The sequence below is a fragment of the Neomonachus schauinslandi genome, chromosome X (genome assembly GCF_002201575.2).
Source record: "Neomonachus schauinslandi chromosome X, ASM220157v2, whole genome shotgun sequence".
Lineage (NCBI taxonomy): Eukaryota > Metazoa > Chordata > Mammalia > Carnivora > Phocidae > Neomonachus > Neomonachus schauinslandi.
The window spans coordinates 37,137,026-37,156,267 of record NC_058419.1 but is presented as its reverse complement, the minus strand read 5'-3'; positions in this window follow the sequence as shown (position 1 = coordinate 37,156,267).

Genomic DNA, 19,242 nt, shown 5'->3' with positions numbered 1-19,242 from the left:
GTTGAATAGGAATAGTGAGAGTTGACATTCATGTCTTATGATCCTAGGGAGAAACTTTCAGTCTTTCATTATTATGATGTTAGCTGTGGATTTTTCATAGATGCCCTTTATCAGGTTGGACAAGTTTCCTTTTTTTTTTTTTTAAAGATTTTATTTATTTATTTGAGAGAGAATGAGAGAGAGCACATGAGAGGGGGGAGGGCCAGAGGGAGAAGCAGACTCCCCGCCGAGCAGGGAGCCCGATGCGGGACTCGATCCCGGGACTCCAGGATCATGACCTGAGCCGAAGGCAGTCGCTTAACCGACTGAGCCACCCAGGCGCCCCGACAAGTTTCCTTTTATCTCTGGTTTGTTGAGTGTTTTTATCATGAAGGACTGTTGAGTTTTGTCAAATGTTTTTTTCTGTATCTCTGAGATGATCATGTGGGGATATTCTTTATTCTATTAATATTGTGTGTTACATTGATTGATTTTCATGTATTGAACCAATCTTGCATTTTGGGGACAAATCCCATCGGTCATGGTGTATAATATTTTTCATATGCTTTTAGCTTTGCTTCCCTACTATAATGTTAAGATTTTTACATCTATATTTGTAAGGGGTGTTGGTCTGTTGTTTTCTTGTGACATCTTTGTCTGGTTTGAGGGTGACACTGGCCGCATAGAAGGAATTAGGAAGTGTTCCCTCCTCTCTTAATTTTGGAAGAGTTTGTGAAGTGTCAGTGTTATTTCTTCTTTTAACATCTTGTAGAATTCACCAGTGAAACCTTCTTGTCCTGGGCTTTTCTTTGTAGGAAGTTTTTGATTATTAACTCCATCTCTTTATATAGGTCTATTCAGGATTTTAAATTTCTTTTTTATAGTCAGTTTGGTCATTTGTGCAACACTTTACATTTTGTTATGGTTCTTTAAGCTTTTTATTCTAGAACTGTGTTCCCTTCTTTTTTTCCCCCATGACCTTGATTTTTAAAGAAACCAAGTTTGTTGTCTTGTCTCTATATTCTATATGTGTGTGATTGTTTTTATGATAGTGTCATTTAACATGTCCTTCTTTCCCTTGTATTTCCTCCCACCTGGAAGTTACATCTGATAGTCTGGTTAAACATTTTTCTTGCCAACATTCAGTGTTTTAAAAAATTTACATTTGGACGGTCTGATGGATGAACATGGGATCTCATTAATTACTAGGAAGATTGGATGCATTTTCAGATGCATTGGCCACTTGGGTTTACTATTCTGTAGTGTTGTTTTTTATTCTTTCCCCATTTTGCTATTGTGTGGATTATCTTTGTCTTGATTTGTAGGTGTTTATTGTATATTCTAGATGATTGTATATGTATTTTTTGTTTAGATCTTTAATTCACGAGAAATTTATTTTTTGCAAATGATGTTATTTTAGATAAGTATACTATTTATTTAAATTGATAACCAGTTGTCCAGATGCCGTTTGGAACAGTCAGGCTTTTCATTGATTTGAGATGCCACTTTTATCATAATCTAAATTCCCATCTATACATGAATCAGTTTATTGATTTTTCATTATACTGATTTATTTTTTATCCAGTGCTATGCAAATACATTTTTAATTACTCAGATGTATCATATGCTTTGATACCTATTAGGGCAAGTAGCTTCTCTATGTCTTTTAAAAATTATCTTGGCTGGGGCGCCTGGCTAGCTCAGTCAGTGGTGTGTGTCACCCTTGATTTCAGGGTTGCGATTGTGAGCCCCATCTTGGGTATGGAGATTACTTAAAAATAAAATCTTAAAAAATTAAAAATCATCTTGGCTATTCTTGCATATTCACTTTATTTTTAAATTTTAGACTCAGCTTGTCAAATCTTGTGAAATATCTTTTGGGATTTAGATTGTCATTGTGTTGCTTTTACAAGATTACTTTTGTGAGAATTTGTATCCTCAGCATCATGTCTTGCATCTATAAGCAGGTCCTTTTTTAGATTGTTCAGTAAAGTTTCATAGTTTTCTCCATTAAAATTTTGATCATTTTGGGGGTCAGATTTATTCCTATTTATATCAATCTTTTTTTTTCTATTACAAATGTGATGTTTTTCTATTACATTTTCTAATTGGTTATTGCCAATATACAGAAAACTATTGATTTTTGGCCTGTGAACCATATACCCCATCAATTTAAAAAGCGCTATGAGCTCCAGATAGTTTACTTTTCACTTTGTTGTTAAACCTATTTTCTCTTTATCTCTTACTGTTTTGACAGTAAGAGATAAATATCTAGTACCATATGGAATAGTGGTTGCTAGTGATCATCCTTTTCTTCTTTTGCATTTTAATGAAAATGCTTTTCAATTTTCACCAGTAAAGCAGGCTTGCTATAGGTTTTTAATAGATAAGTTTCCCCAAGGTAAGAAGTTCCTAGTTTACTAAAAGATTTGTTAAATCATGGATGTGTGGTATACTGAATGTAGTTGCAAGCTTGAGACCAAGTCCCATCTTCATTAGAAAAGAATTGCATAGGCAGCACGGACTTCTCTGGGCTGCAGAGCATTGGCTTGTGTTGACTTGAACTCTGGGCAGATGGACCCTGCTTATCAAAGCTAGGTATGAATTCCTTCTGCAGACGCTGTTGCCTGCCTGCCTTAGTTTTCAAGCCAACTGGGAGCAGAAGAGAATAGGGAACTGTGATTCATTACACCATTGGCGTGTAGAAGCCCTTGGGTCCAGAAATTATCTTGGCCTTGGTTTTTGTTTTTGTTTTTGTTTGTTTGTTACTGCCTTGGGAGAGAAAGGCTACTACCACCTTGAAGACTGTCGTAGTGTTCCTGCAGCAGCCACCGCTTTGGGCTTATTGCCTTTGCTCTTTCCATGCCATTTGATTTGCAGCGCCATATGACAGCTTCAGCTCCTGCTTCCTGAAACAACAACAACAACAACAACAACAACAAAATTCATGCTTCTTACCCTAGCTTAGAAGAACTGGCGGCTGAAGGCAAATGCCTAACAGGTGCTTTCCTCAAAAGAACCTATCTTCCTCACACTTTTGGGAAATACCTGAAAAGCACAGTGGAACAAAGTATTCTTCAGTCAGGTCATGGGCAAGGGGAAGGAGCTAGGTGTCCACAGACCTGGATTCTAATATTAGCCCCTTTACTCATTTGCTCTATGAGCTGGCACAGATCATTTAATTGCTTTGTGCCTCAGTTTCCTGTCTGCCAAAGGAGGATAAAAACAGTATCTATCTCAAAAGACATTGTGATGATTAAAGGAGATACGTATAAGATGCTTAGCGAAGAATCTGGCAATATGCAGCGTTCTGAATACTATCTGTAAGAAGGGAGTACTGAATGGAATCGTGAAAAGCCTCAGAGTGAAAGGGGAGAGACACTGTCTTATTCTATACCCATCTCTCTCCAGTGACTTGCAAGCAGCCACTCACTAAATTATTTGAGCCTAACTAAAGAGAACCAAGATTCCCCCAAAGAGGCTTTCAGGAGCCCCCTGCTTGTAGACTAGCCATTTCTTCGTGGGAAGGGTGAGCACATGAAAGTGGGCATTCATTGCAAAAGCAGCGATTCCTTAGACCTGAACAGAAGCTCTAAAGCCCTCAACACTGCTCAAAATGAGCTTGGGACCGCCTTGATTTCATCCCTAAATAACACGATTTGCCCTAGTCTTCCAGGGGTTTTGTTAGCAAGGTGAAGAGCACAATTCCAGGACTGCTCGAGGCTATATACCCCTCCCATGCACCCCGAACCATGCTTGTCTGTTTACTGCTCTGAACATCAGAGTGCCTTGGTTGTTTAAAGGAGAAACCAGATGGTGTATCTAATTTGGGCTCTGACATGCTCCTGCTTTGGCTAAGCCATTCCCCTACTCTGTTTGAACAATTTCGTACTTGTAGAAAGAGGATGACACTGTGAGTCAGACCTCTTCCATCAGGACTTGTGAGGAAGAGAATTAGACAAGTTTAAAACAACAACAGTGATAACAATAGTAATAATAATGCTACCATTTAATGAGTACGTTGTCTGTCAGTGAGAACACTGCTGGAGTACTCTGCATTGTTTGGCTCATTCAGTACTTACAAGAACCCCATGAAGCAGGTACTATTGTATATTTATGTGACATAAGAGAAAATGGAGGTGGGATGCCTGGGTGGCTCAGTTGGTTAAGATCTGCCTTCGGCTCAGGTCATGATCCCAGGGTCCTGGGATCGAGTCCCGCATCAGGCTCCCTGCTCTGCGGGGAGCCCGCTTCTCCCTCTGTGTGCCACTCCCCTTGCCTGTGTGCTCCCTCTCTCTCTGACAAATAAATAAAATCTAAAAAAAAAAAAAAAAAAAAAAAGAGGAGGCCCAGAGAGGTTAAATAACTTGTTCAGGATCTCCTAACTGGTATTTTATAGTTTCTGTTGCTATTGCTATTATAAATGAGGTATTTTTCTCTCAGATATCCTAATAAGTTCTTGCTAATGTATAGGAAAGCTACTGATTTTTAGTAAGCTGATATTTTATCTAACCACCCTGCTGGACTTTCATACTGGTTCTGATATTTTATCAGTTAACAATCTCAGATTTCTATATAGCCATATTGTTTGCAAATAACAGCAATTTTGTCTTTTGCTTTCTAATACTTATTCTCTTATTTATTTTTCTTACTTCATTGTATAGGTTAGGACATCAGAGTGTTGAATAGTAAGTGGGAATAGTGGTCATCCTTGTCTTATTTCTCATCTTAATGTTTTCTCAGTAAGTACTACCAATAACAACTAAGGTTTATTGAGTACTTAATATTGCCTGACACTCTGGGAAGTACCTTTATATATTTTATGTCATTTAATCCTCATACCAATACTATGAGGAATGTGCTATTATTGCCCTCATTTTTGTGGATGAGGACAGTGAAACTCAGAGAGATTAAATAATTTGCCCAAGAACATACACATTATATATGATGGAACCAAGATCCAAACCTAAGTGGTCTGACTCCAAAGCTTCTTGTGCTCATAGCCAAAATTACCCCCTGGTAGTTTTTTCAAGGTTTGTTGAGGAAGTTCTATTCCTTGTGTGCTATATGGGTTTTTATCAAGAGTGGGTATTATAAATTTTGTCAGATTTTTTTTCTGCATCTGTTGGGATGATTGTATAGTTTGTCTCTTTTAATCTATCTTTGTAGTGGATTACATTAATTTGCTAATGTTGACCTATCCTTACATTCCTGGCATAAACTCTACTTGGGCAGAATGTCATTTTAATAAGCTGTTAAATTCCATTTGCCTTGGGATTTTTGTATTTATATCCACAAGTGATATTAGTCAATACTTTTTTTTTTCTTTCTAGTCCTGTCTGTCTGATTTGTGGGAGCAGCTCATCTTTTTCTGTTCTATGGAGCCATTTCTATAAAATGGGTGTTGTCAGTGATTAAAGGCTTGGAAGGACTGGGGCACCTGGGTGGCTCAGTTGGTTAAGCATCTGCCTTTCACTCAGGTCGTGATCTCGGGGTCCTGGGATCAAGCCCCGAGGCTGGCCGGTTGGTCAGCTGGGAGTCTGCTTCTCCCTCTGCCCCTCCTCCCACTTGTGTGCTTTCTCTCTCTCAAATAAATAAATAAAATCTTTTAAAAAAAAGCTTGGAAGGATAAAACTGCTTATCCTTTCAATCCATTCTATGTTCTTTGTCTATGATTTTCTACTTCTTATTGGGTAGATTTTAGTAATTTGTCTTTTCCTAGAAATTTTCCCATTGAAACATATTAGTTTAAAATGTTACGTAGTATTGTCTTATTTTTCTTTTTAGTATTGTCTTATTTTTAATATTGCCTTGGTACCTGTATTCATGCTCCTATTTGGCTTCCTGGAGGTATTTATTTGTGCCCTCTGACTTTTTTCTTATTAGTACTTATTGAATGAAAGTTTGACTTTTAAAAAAGTTTCTGTTTTATAAATTTATTTGTTTTCTATTTTACCATTTTCTGATTTTATCTTCCACTTCTTCTGAAGTTGATAGCTTTATTTATTTTTCATTTGGTTTTATTTTCTAATATGTGAATTTAAGGCCCTACGTTTTTCCCTGAATATTACCTTGACTGCATCTGACAGACTTTGATTGCTCTCATCATCATTCAGTCCTAAAGCATTTATAATATCAATTTAAATTCCTCTTTTATTCAAGGGTTATTTAGAAGTGTGTTTGTTTTTAATTTATAGGTGTGCATTGTGTTGGGTCTGTGTGATGGGAACGGGCCGTTTGGTTATTTTTTTATTGCGGATTTTTAATTGCTTTTGAGTCCCGCATGGCTGGATTTCGAATCTGTATTCTCAATCAATACAAACAGTAATTGTCTGTCCCAGTGTGTGTCTCTGCCTGTTTCCCAATCTGGAGGCAGTGTGATATTGGCTTTTTTATATTCAGTACCACCTAGGAGTGAGCACTTGGGGATGTGAGAAATGAGACTGAATGTCAGCTCCAAAAAATCAGTTGATCCACTGAGAGAGGGGCAGGAAAAACTAGAGCTTTCTCTTCAGGGTCAGAGAGTAGGGATTTGCCTTATGAGCCCTGTTTGCCAGGCAGAACACACTTGGCCATATTAATTCAACTAATTCTGGTGGTTTGTAGCTATGCTGAAAAAAATCCTGGCTGGTTGGTTATGGGCACATCGCATAGGTCATGTGGGATTGGAGGAGGTAGAATCTTCAAAGCCCTGTCCTAAGAAATAATCCATCTGTCCACGGAGGCTAGGACTATCTCATTAATTTTTATTCTACTCAACATCACTGCCTTCTTGCTCTTCAAACCCATGGTGTCCACAGCAAAGGGGGTAATTTGTATCTTTCTCGTAACCTATGGTATTTCTTTGCTTGTATTTATAACTCTTGTGCAGTTGTCTTGTCTCCCCACTTACCTTCTAAGCTTCTTGAGGGCAAGGACCACAACTTACCTGTCTCCACAGTAGTTCCTCAAATACTTTGACAGAGCTCAGCAAAACACAGGTGTTAGTAAATGGGCGTTGGAAGAAGAAATGGGATGGACCAATATAGAGCAGATATTCTTAGCAAAATCAAAGAAACTCCAAACACTATACATCTTTTTCCTGCTTAATAGTCTGGATGGGTGTTTCATCTCTTTCTGTACCTTATCTACAGGAACACAGTCTCATTGCCTTGCCACACGGGTCTGTATATCATCTCTTGGGACAGGAGCCTCCTTTGGGCTGCATGTGCGTTCTTTTCCTCCTCCCACTGCTACTGCCCATCCCCCACAGCTGCCTGATCCATACATCCTGAGAATGGTGGCTTTTAATTTGTTTTCCAGATGAATAGGGCCAATTCCTCCCCCACTAGACCCCAGCCACAGTGTTCTGTCTTCATTCCTGCATCCATTGTTTTTCATGTCCACGCTTCCTTGATGACCCTTAATTGGGCTCTTCTGTAGACCCAGTGAGACTGCCTCCCTTCCCCCCCCCCCGCCGTTCTGTATCATTAATGATAGTGCAAGATAAAATGGGACCTGACATTGCATTCTGCTCACCTCCCTGCCGGGTACCCCTACGCTGTGCACCAGATTATCTATTAGCTCTTTCTCTTTTTTCTGATCAATTTTCTACTCATGCAAGCCATTACAAAATGACTTGGCATTCCATGAGCACCAGGTAACCCTGAAACAAAGGAACAAATTGGCTGAGCTGCCAGGGGAGTTGCACCCACCCGGAGCTCCCAGAGCTGTTGTGATTGTGAAGCCCCTACCTTTTCGTTGCTGAATTTCATCACCTACGTGGACAAAGCAGGTTAGTCTTGAACTGGGTGTGCTTCTGAGGGAGGTGACCAGTACTCTGTGACTTCAAAATGGTTGTGATCAACATGTCTAGGTCAGGGCGTACCACCACTGGAGACATCTTGCCTTTCTGAGGCTGAGCTACGTTCCTTCACTGCAGAATAGTCTTCGCAATTCTGTCACTGCAGAGAAATCTTTGTAATGCAGATTAAACTGGGGGGCAGGACAAGAATGTTCTAATCAAATGTTCAGGCTTTTATGTGCTTGGAGTCATCACTGTACCTCACAAATGGCTCTTTCGAATGAATCACAGAGCTCAGAGCCGGAACAGCCCCCGTGGCTATCCGATGGAGGGGACACATGGAGCTTCCTCCAGCTTGGATGCTAATATGATGCCCATTTTATAGCAGAGGCAGTGAGGCCCACAGAAAATACCGGTCGGTAATCCCAGGAGCATCTGAAGACATTAGATGTAATCCTGCCACAGTCTGCACTTTGCCTACTTTGTGATCTTCTGTCTTGGTCACTGCTTTGATCCGACGATGCTCTCCAAAGAGTCTGACCATGTTGTTACATGCTGGGCACCTAGTGGGGAAAATTTTCACTCCCAACTCACATAATTGAGGGCAGATCTGACTCACTCTTGTTTGCCTGTAGAGAATTGTTGTATCCTTTAATGCAGTGATACTCTCCCTCAGCCTCCTGAGCCGCATGTGGTTCGTTCACGTGCAGTTTGCCATTTGCCCAACCTTTTCATGTCTGTACTAGAATGTTCTTTCCGATGATACTTCCTAGGGTGCATGTGGTTATCAGGTGGCTGTCATAGTTAATGAGTGATTGCATATCAGACTCCAGAATCCACATAAGTGGCCCAACCTAATGGGACAGCCCGTTGCATGTTATACCATTTAGCTGCATGTTAAACCATTTAGCTGCATGTTAAACGTGTTTTAGGGAGTTCTCATACACACCATCGAGAAAACTAGTTCACTGAGGTGATGTTGGTCTTTGGAGATCAGTAGAACTGTATTCTAAGCCTGGTGACTCCCTAACTAGCTTCTAGTAATGCTTTACTATAAGCTTTCTGTGCCTTAATTTCTTTATCTTTAATGGGATAATAATGGATAATAATAGTACCTGTCTCACAGGTTTGCTGTGAGGATTGAGATCTTCTACATCAAGAATTTCGCCCACACAAGTCCTGCCATGTTGTGAAGACTTAATACAATATTATTATTGTCACTACCATCGCCATCATCATCATCCCCATCTCTAATTACACTTGAGGGGTGTCAAAAGATTATTCAATAAAATGATACAAATTATGCAGCAGAATTTCTCATTCCTCATAGAGTCTCAAAAATAGTAACTCTGACGATTACGGTGATTAAGGTGCTGGGAGCATACCGTGAAGCTGTCACATGGCTGGAGATGGCTTATTTGGTCATACAGGTAGTTTACCTCGAGCAAATAACACAATTCAAAAAATTTTTTTAATGCATGTTCCCATGTCCCTGCCAGAGAGCAGAGTGGTAAGGACCAGGGAATCCTTTAGAAATGGATCCTGTTTCTGAGTTTTCCCCCTTAACCCTCTCTAAAAACGGTACCAAAATACTCTCAGAAAATAATTTCTTTTGCGAGTAGAATCGTGACAAGTGATATGACGAAAGTGACTAACAGATACACAAATTTTGCAAGGCAGAATTTTGACATGTGCTCTGATTACTCGTTCTCAACCTTTCTTTGATTTCAGCATCTACCCACATACCCTACCTCCTACATAAACACCCAGCCAGACTTGTGTACTGGAAATCGCAAGGGGGTAAGTGTCAGAAAGACCTTGATTCTACTCCAGGCTTCACCACTTGCCAGTTCTATGACCTTGGCCAGGTCTTTCAATGTCAGTTTCCTGATCTATAAACTGGTATAGAAATAGTTTCCCAACCTCTTATCCAAAAGATTTGGGGCCAGATAAGTTTCATAATTCAGTATTTTTTTCATTTAAAAAATACTGCACAGTGCATAATGATACCTTCAGTGGAATTTGAAACAGAACCCATTAATCAATCACATCAATATTTCTGCCATGAGACCTATGGATATTTACATTGAGAGAGCCTCACAGGATTTGTCAGCATGTAAGTTTCAGTAGACAGGGGTGCCTGGGTGGCTCATTTGACTGGTTGATCATCCAATTCTTGATCTTGGCTCAGGTCCTGATCTCGGCTCAGGTCCTGATCTCGGGGTCCTGGGATTGAGCCCCATGTGGGGCTCCCCGCTCAGCGGTGAGGCTGCTTGTCTCCCTCTCCCTCTGCCCCTCCCCCACTCACATTTTCTGTCTCTCTCTCAGTCTCTGTCTCAAATAAATAAATAAATCTTAAAAAAATTAAGTTTCGGTAGACAACTTATAAAAACACTGGTTTTCAGAGCTTTCTGGACTCTGCAACTTATTGATAATGGACTGAAGAATTGTGCCTGACCCCATGAGATTACTGTAAGGGTTACATGACATACTGTCTGTGTTGCAGGGGTCCCATGGACCCCAAATTGAGATTCAGACATATCCGGGTATGTGAAGATACCTAGATGTCTGTTTGCTGGAGATGATCCATGGAAACGAAAAGATGCTATGAGGAGGGCTGCGTCAGAAACCCAGGGCTCTGAGGGTGAGCGAAACAATCTGGTATGACATGAAGGTATTTGTTCTCCAGGCACAGGAACCGAGTTGGGAAGTCTGAGCCAGTGTGGTGGGAGCTCTAGGTGGGGGTGGGGGTGTTGCTGCAGGAAGAGGCTGAAGCTGCTCTTATTCCACGGGGGCCTGCCTCCCTGAGCCACAGGGTAGAAGCAATGTGGCTTCAGTGTACAAGGTGACAAGGTGTGGCAGAGAACAGAAAGGGGACATTTCCAGTCTTCTGGGTAAACCCATGTGTGGCTTCAGCCAAAGCTTCCTGCAGGGAGAGCAGCACCATTCAGGCCCTTTGGGGATTTGCAGAGGGGCTGCCATGGATGGTCTTTCATTGGAAATAGAAGCTCCCCCAGGAAAGGGACCCTTGTCTGTCATGGTCCTCACTGGATCTCCTGCAATTGGGCAAGTGTCTGGCGCATAGTCTATGCCTAGGAAACATTTGTTCAGTTAATGTTTTGGCAGTTGACATGCATGAGGAGAGAGGGAGTAGAACAAATGAAAGCACTGTTCTTGAGGATTCTCAGAAATAACCGAGGCGATGTTACGGGGGACTGAGGCCCTCTGTTGAGCAGGTGGCGACACAAGTCAGTGACATGTGAGCTTGTAAAGTGCAGGTGATTTTACTTGTAGTCAAGGTCAGGTATGGCCTCGAGAAAACTTGAGACATACTATTTGGCAAAAGTTTGAAGTGTTTTCTGGAGCATTCTTAGATAGCTAGACACCAAGTGGCTATTGGAAAGTTTCTAATTATAAAGAAGACCTTCAAGGCGGAATGAGGGTGGAGGAGCAGGGGCTGTTTCTGGCAGCTTCTTTTTGGGAGTTAGCTACTCCATTGGTCCTTGTGCCTATTAGTTTGGAGGAAGGGAGAGCCAATAGTAATTGGTTGGGGGGAGAAAGGAAAAGAGAAAAGATTTTTTTGTTGTTCTCCACTGTACCAAGAGGAGACCAGTTTTACTTGAGTTATTATACTTAAAGTGAATTCATTTGCTCCCATGTGCTGGCTAAATGTAGGGAAATGCAAGTTACATATATCTCGAATATACAGCATTTCTGGTGACATACGGTAGACATTCAGTAGTGATTTTTAAATGGATGATAATTCCTTCTAATCCCTCTCTGCCTCTGATCCCTGACTATGAGCTTCTTGAGGGCAGAGAATACAGCTCTCTCTGGGTTTCTTTGATGCCGAGCATGTTTCCTGACACATAATAGGTGTTAATTAAAAAAAAAACAAAAACAGATGAAGGTTGTCCACTGAATGAATGAGACACGTCGATAATTAGGACACAGATTACAAATCAATGCCACAGAAATAATTAAAAGAAATTATCTTCTCTGGGGCGCCTGGGTGGCTCAGTTGGTTAAGTGTCCGACTCTTGATCTCAGCTCAGGTCTTGATCTCAGGGTCGTGAGTACAAGCCCCGTGTTGGACTCCACGCTGGGCATGAAGCCTACCTAAGGAAAAAAAAAGACAAATTATCTTCTCCCAAACTGGTTAAATCTAACATCAACACTCATAATTTGCTTAGCAAACAGTTCTTTGGTAGGAAATGCAAAGGATAATTTTATTCTACCCTTGGGCTGGATTATCATGAAACTGAATTGGCCGGAAGCAAATGAATGGGGTTGTCCCATTTTTCTTGTCATGCCTTTTGACATTGCTTTCCCATAAATCAGAACACAGCACCGAGAGGAAAAACCAAGCCTTTCCTTTGTATGATTTGGTATATTGTGGCTGCTGGCTTTAGCGGGTTCACATTTCCTAAGTAGTCCCTCACCTCATCCTGGTGGATGGCTCTTTTTATGAGGCCTTTGCGGCTTGCTGCTTGCCTAAATTAGTTTATATATTTGTCTGCCAGTGGACTTTTAAAAAGGCTTCACTCTTGTAGGCTTTAATCATTATTCGCTGCGTATCCTCTCTCACTTGTTACGAGGCTCATTTTTGGTTTCTTTCTGTTTTCCCTGACTTATTCACATGAACCCTTTCTGTTCTCTCTGACCTCTTAAGTGGTGCCTTTCCTTCTTCCTTTGCCACCCTCAGTACAGTCTAAACATTTGAACTGATGAATTATAGTCTTGTTTGTGTCCTTCCTCCTTTTATTTTCATCGCAGCCAACTCTTGACCTCTTTGATCAGTGGCTGCACAAAAGACTTCATCTCTGAATTTTTCATTCTGGAAGGTGCAACAGTATGCTCTTGACAACGAGCGAGGGAGGGATTCCCCAGCCAGGCAGTATCCACACAGTACCCACTTCGACCCCGTGCTTTCCCCACGATATGCGCCAACTTTTTTTTTTTAACTTTACTTTTAATTTTTTTTTAATTTTTGCTTTTCAGTTGGAGAAGAATCAACATACAATATTGTATCAGTTTCAGGTGTAGGACCTAGTGATTCAGTATTATATCCATTATGAAATAGTCGCTACAGTAAGTCCAGTTATCACCTATCACCATACAAAGCTGTTCCAATATTATTGGCTGTATTCCCCATGCTGTACATTACATGTCTGTGTTTTATTTATTTTCTAACTAGAAGATTGCACCTCTTAATCCCCTTCACCTATTTCGTCCATCCTCCCACACCCCTCACCTCTGGCAACCATCAGTTTGTTCTCTGGATTGGAGTCTTTTTCTGTTTTATATTCTTTGTTTCTTTATTTTGTTTTTTAGATTCCACATATAAGTGAAATCACACAGTATTTGTCTTTCTCTGTCTGACTTATTTCACTTGGCATGATGCCCTCTAGGTCCATCCATGTTGTCACAAAGGGCAAGATCTCATTCATTTTTAATAGCTGAGTAATATTCCTGTGTGTGTGTGTGTGTGTGTGTGTATCATATCTTCTTTATCCATTCATCTGTCAGTGGACATTTAGGTTGTTTCCATATCTTGACTGTTGTAAATAATGCTGCAATGAACATACCCGCGCATATGTCTTTTTGAATTGGTGTTTTCATTTTCTTTGGATAAATACCTAGAAGTGGAATCGCTGGATCATATGGTAGTTCTATTTTTAATTTTTTTGAGGAACTTCCATGCTGTTTTCCATAGAGGCTGCACCAATTTACATTCCCACCAACAGTGCACCAGCGCTTTGCCAATACTTGTTATTTCTTGTCTTTTTGATACTAGCCATTCTAACAGGTGTGAGGTGATATCTCATTTGTGGTTTTGATTTGCATTTCCCTGATGGTTAGTGATGTTGAGCATCTTTTTGTGTGCCTGATGGCCATCTGGATGTCTTCTTTGGAAAGATGTCTATTTAGGTCCTCTGCCCATTTTTTTAAATTGGACTGTTTGGTGTTTCCAATATTGAGTTGTGTGAATTCTTTATGTATTTTAGATGTTAACCCCTTATCAGATGTAAGATTTGCAAACATCTTCTCCCATTCAGTAGGTTGCCTTTTTGTTTTGTTAATGGTTTCCTTCACTCTGCAAAAGCTTTTTAGTTTGATGTAGTCCCATTTGTTTATTTTTGCTTGTGTTCTCCTTGCCTGGAGGAGACCGATAAAAAAATATCACTAAGACCTATGTTAAAGAGCTTACTGCCTACATTCTCTTTTAGGGTGTTTATAGTTTCGGGTCTTACCACTCTGTTCTGTATACAGCATGTCTTTCACTTGGTTCATAAATACTGCTCACCTCCTGATGCCTTACAGAGTGCTAGGTACTGGAGACAGAGTGGTGAACATGACCTTACCACCTAGCATTGAGCTTATTTATTTCACTGAAGGACATTCAATTCTTTTACCCATTACGTGGATAAAGGCAACTTTAAAATCATGTTTTATCTTTTTGATTGTGGACATACCCAGCCTGATTAATCCCACGCTAAAAATTAATTCACATTTCTTGAGATAGAGCATTCAACAACCTTCCAGTGTGCTGGAGAACTGCCTGGCTGGTCCCTTTGAATTGTCCATGAAATATTCAGAAGGGGCCATGGGATACCACCTAATGTTTGTCCAATATTTCTTGCACACGCATTTCTATTGCTTCTTGGATTATCCATCTTTGTGAGCATCCAGAGGGCAGGAACTAGACCTGTTTGCCTTGACTGGTAGGGAAACTAGCTCAGAGCCATGTCGTTCCATTGCATATAAAATAATGGGTGCAAGAGGTTACCGATTTACTGGATTTAATTCATTTTCTTCTTCTTTACTTTCTTTTTAAAAAACTTTTTATTTAAATTCAATTAGCCAACATATAGTACATCTTTAGTTTCAGATGTTTTGCTGTACTTTCTAAGAGAAGTAGTGACTGTTAAATGAAATGAAATGAAATAAAACTAATCACAGGCTGTAAGTATTTAGCCCCAGTGGCGGGGTGGCTTCTAAACATGGCTGCTTCTCTTCTGTGTCTTCTGCCTCTCTGGATTTAAATATTCTCCCCTCAGCTCAAGCTATGGGTCAGATAGCATTTTCTCCTCCAGGTTGCTTCCTTGGGCCCTGCCTCCCATGCTATGATGTGGATGGATGGCACCCAATTATTTTCTAGTTGAGCAGAGGAAATGACGAGTCCTGGTGTCAAGCTTGAGGTGGTTCACACCCAGGGTAGTTTCAAACTATGTTGTGCAGCAGCTCATTTATTATTTTTTAAATTTATTTATTTATTTGAGGGGGGCGCAGAGGGAGAGAGAAAGAGAGAGTCCCCAAGCAAACTCCCCACTGAGTGCGAAGCCCAACTCAGGGCTCCATCCCAGGACCCTGACATCATGACCTGAGCCAAAACCAAAAGTCGGCAGCTTAACTGCCTGAGCCACCCAGGCGCCCCTGGCAGCTGAGTTATTGAGCTTCTAAGTCTTTCTAAAATTTATTTGTCTTTCTGATTCAGAAACGTTGAAATGGTCTCTTCGCTAACTCAGGGGGATGTGGGAGGTTTTATTTTGGCTTTTGCGCCTTTCTTTTTTGTGTGTTTTGGCATAGTAAATTATTTGAAAAACTGCTACTCCTTTCTCTAGGGGATTTGCATATGACCCACTGGGTAAGTGGCCTGGTTCGTTTCTCGGGGCCAGTGTAGAAATAGCTTTGGGCTCACAGTTCATCCAGAAAGGGCCAGAGAGAATCTTTCTAGAGGAAAACATATTTGATTATTATTAGTAGTAGTACTAGTACTAGTACTAGTACTAGTGGTCGTAGTACAAGCAGGTTTTCCAAAAGTTGCAGAAAGCATCCAACTTATCTTCAAGTGCCGAATTACTTTTAAACGCCGTTTTTAAAACAAGAGAGTACGATTGTTTAAAAATGAAAAACAAAGCAGTGCATCGTAGCCAAACAAAATCCCCAGACGAGAAAATGGTTTTTCAATTTAGTCAGTCTGTTTTAATCCAGGTTATCCCCAAACTAGGTTAAAGGAGCCATGACATTGCTCCCCAACTCCCTGTCACCCCCAGCCTTCTAAAGCAACATGCATAAAATGCAAGGCAGCCAAGAAAGATGCTCCAAGGCAGGGACTGGTCTTGACTCCTAACGTGGTCCGATTGCAATTAACCAAAGTTGAGCATCAACAGTACTATAAGGCATTTTACATTCCTTTTTAAAGAAAAGCCCTGTTTTTTTGTCTTAAGCTTCTTGGAGTTCATGAAAAGTCTTGCTTACATGTCTTTGAATGCATAATTGTGTCATGCTGTTTTTGAGATTCTGGATCATTTAGATCTTACTAAAAATTTGAGGAATTTGAAGGCTGTGGGGTATAATCAGAATAGGAAACTTTCACCATCGACCCCCTCCACCAGAGAAATCCAAATTCCACCCTTGGTGGGGGGAGAGTGATCAATCCTTAGCTCCTCACGCCCCCAATAGTTAGCTTTGATAAATGTCTGAAAATTTCAACTGGAGTGTAGAGAGAATGATGCTCTTTCTACCTCTCTCTGTTAAGAACAGAATTAGGGGGGCGTTTGCTTTAAATTACAGAAAAGCTGGGATGAGCGTTCTTTCTGGCCTGACGTGGGTGGCGAAAATTAAAAAGGGTCAATGACGATCCCAAGATTCGTGGGAATGTACACCTCCCTCCCATTTACAGAGATGCCGCACGTCTTTCAAGAGAGAACCAGCAAATTACCATGGAAATCTGCCCCCAACAGACAGTGCTCAAGTAGGAGTCAGAGACTTCCTGAGCAGGGGTTTGTGGGGGGCCGGCACCATAGTGAACACGGTTACGCCTCGCTAATGCCCTGAATGGGGGAAAGGCCAATCTTGATTTGTAAGAAGCTTGAATTTAAAAATATGTTTAAAGAAATGCTATGTTATTATTGCCAAAAACCTGCAGTCAAACTGCTGGCTGGGGTCTGTGCTCTGAGCCGCTGAGACTCTTAAGGCCTTGAACAAACAGATAAGGACTGTGATTAGCATATTGGTCATTTGAATGCAAAGAGCTGTTTGAGTGGCGCTTAAAATTGTGCGTTAGCACAGTCCCCTAGCAGGCTGTCACTTTCATATGTTTATAGTATTAATTTGCCTAGCAACCTGCCCCCTTTCCTTTTTGGCAGTAAATTTTACCCTAGCATGTCAGAATCTGTTCAGTTTTCCTTATTAACAGGTGGAATGAATAAGGGGGGGGGACGAGGGAGGGAGGTGAACTCCTCATAAAACTCAACATGACCATATTTTAAACTTCTATTTAACTAGAAGTTAACTTTTAAACTCATCCGTGAATTCATTTTTATTATTTACTGAGGAGGGGATGTATTCGCTAGGATGATTCAAAAGGGGAAGAGGGGTGGTGTGGCTCAGTCAGTTGGGTGGTCAGCTCTTGGTTTTGGCTCAGGTCATGATCTTGGGGTCCTGGGATCAAGCCCCGTGGCAGGCTCTGTGCTCAACGGGGAGACTGCTTGAGGCTTCTCTCTCTCCCTCTCCCTCTCCCCCTCCGCCCCTCGAGCGCTCTCTCTCTCTCTCTCTCTCTCAAGTAAATAAATAAAATCTTTAAAAAGAGGAAGATGGGCAAGCTGTTTTGAATATTCCATCCCCATAAGTGACCTGATCAAGTGAACACCAGAGAACATTGAATGTAACAAGTTCCTGTATTATAACAAAATAAGGATTGATTATGAGGCTCAACAGGTGCTTAATTATATGGAACAAAAGCACATTGAGATCTGCATCTATTAAACACGTCTATGATGGTCAGCTAATCCTGCATGCACATATTAACTGTTCTCAAATTCACACTTGAGACCACTTAATTTGAAGTGTGACTGAGTTATGTTTGGAAAGGGGAAAAAAGGAGAGAGATGAATACAGCTGCAGCTTTACCCAAATACCCAATGTCTTCATCATTTTGCTATGCACGTGGAAGAAAAAGGCTATGTTCTTATACAAGTTGAACAAACCATATGGCCCATGGGGTGGGGATTGCAGGAAAAAGCCAGGTGAAGCCTGTTTCCCGATTCTACTTCACACAAACCTGAGGAGGAAAAGATAATCTTTAAGTAATGAAATTCCTAAGCCGGTGGTTCCCATGTTTTGCTTCACATTACAATCTTGAGAAGATTAGAACCTGAGGAGATGTTTTTTAAGATTGATTGATTGATTGATTGATTGATTTTGAGGGGGGCTGGGCAGAGGGAGAGGGAGAAAGAATCTCCAGCAGATTCTCCACTGAGTGTGGAGCCCAATGCGGGACTCAGTCTCAGAACCCTGAGATCATGACCTGAGCTGAAACCAAGAGCTGGATGCTTAACCGACTGAGCCACCCAGGCGCCCCAACCCAAGGACATTTCTTAACTATGATGCCCAGATTCATGCCATACAATGAAATTGGGATGTCTGGGGGCGGGGGCGTGTCACCTGCATTTTATAAAGATCACAAGGTGATTTGCAAGTATAGCAAATTGGGAACACCACTGCCTTAAGGCTTTCCTGCTTCACATGCATTTAACTTAATCTTCCCAATTACCCTAAGAAGGAGGTGCTATTAGATCCCCATTTCACAGATGAGAAAACTGAGGTTCAGAGAGGTTAAACAAGTTGCCCAAGTTCCAAAAGCTGTTTAAATAGCAACTCTGGGATTTGAATACCAGCAGTTTAATTTCAGAGTCTGCATGTTGAACTTCCATGCAGTACTGTCTGTTGGGGCTTTTGTCCCTGTATCTGGCACCATTCCAACAAATCCGATATGTTAATCCTACATCAAGTCAGTGAGAATTTATTCGGCATCTACTATGTAAATCAGTTGTAGACACACTGTGTGATTCTCCGTAGATTTAAGGAAACATGGCTAACCCCGGATAATTCAAGGGGCCTTCCAGATATCTATAGGTTGGTTGTCAATTATGCCAAAGCTTAACCAGCCAAAGATCACCACAGAGAAAACTGTAGTTGGACAGAGTCAAATTTATTTATTTATTTATTTATTTATTTATTAAAGATTTTATTTATTTATTTGACAGAGAGAGACACAGCGAGAGAGGGAACACAAGCAGGGCGAGTGGGAGAGGGAGAAGCCGGCTTCCTGCCGAGCAGGGAGCCCGATGCGGGGCTCGATCCCAGGACCCCAGGATCATGACCTGGGCCGAAAGCAGACGCTTAACGACTGAGCCACCCAGGCACCCCTGGAGTCAAATTTATTGACCTGATGCATTGAGGAAGTGCATTCCAGAGGAACCATAGGATGCTGCTCTTGAAAAAGAGGGAGGAGGGAACATCTTTTGTAACATGTGAGTTCCCACTGACGGATTCTGAGGATCGTCTAAAGAAGCAGGGATGAGTTCGGGATTGATGGCAGTTCCTGAGGTGGGATCGGGAGAAGGGGGTATTGACTAGGAATCGGGGACTATCATGAGGCAGTGGGTGGCTGGCAATCGGGTATCCCCAGGGAT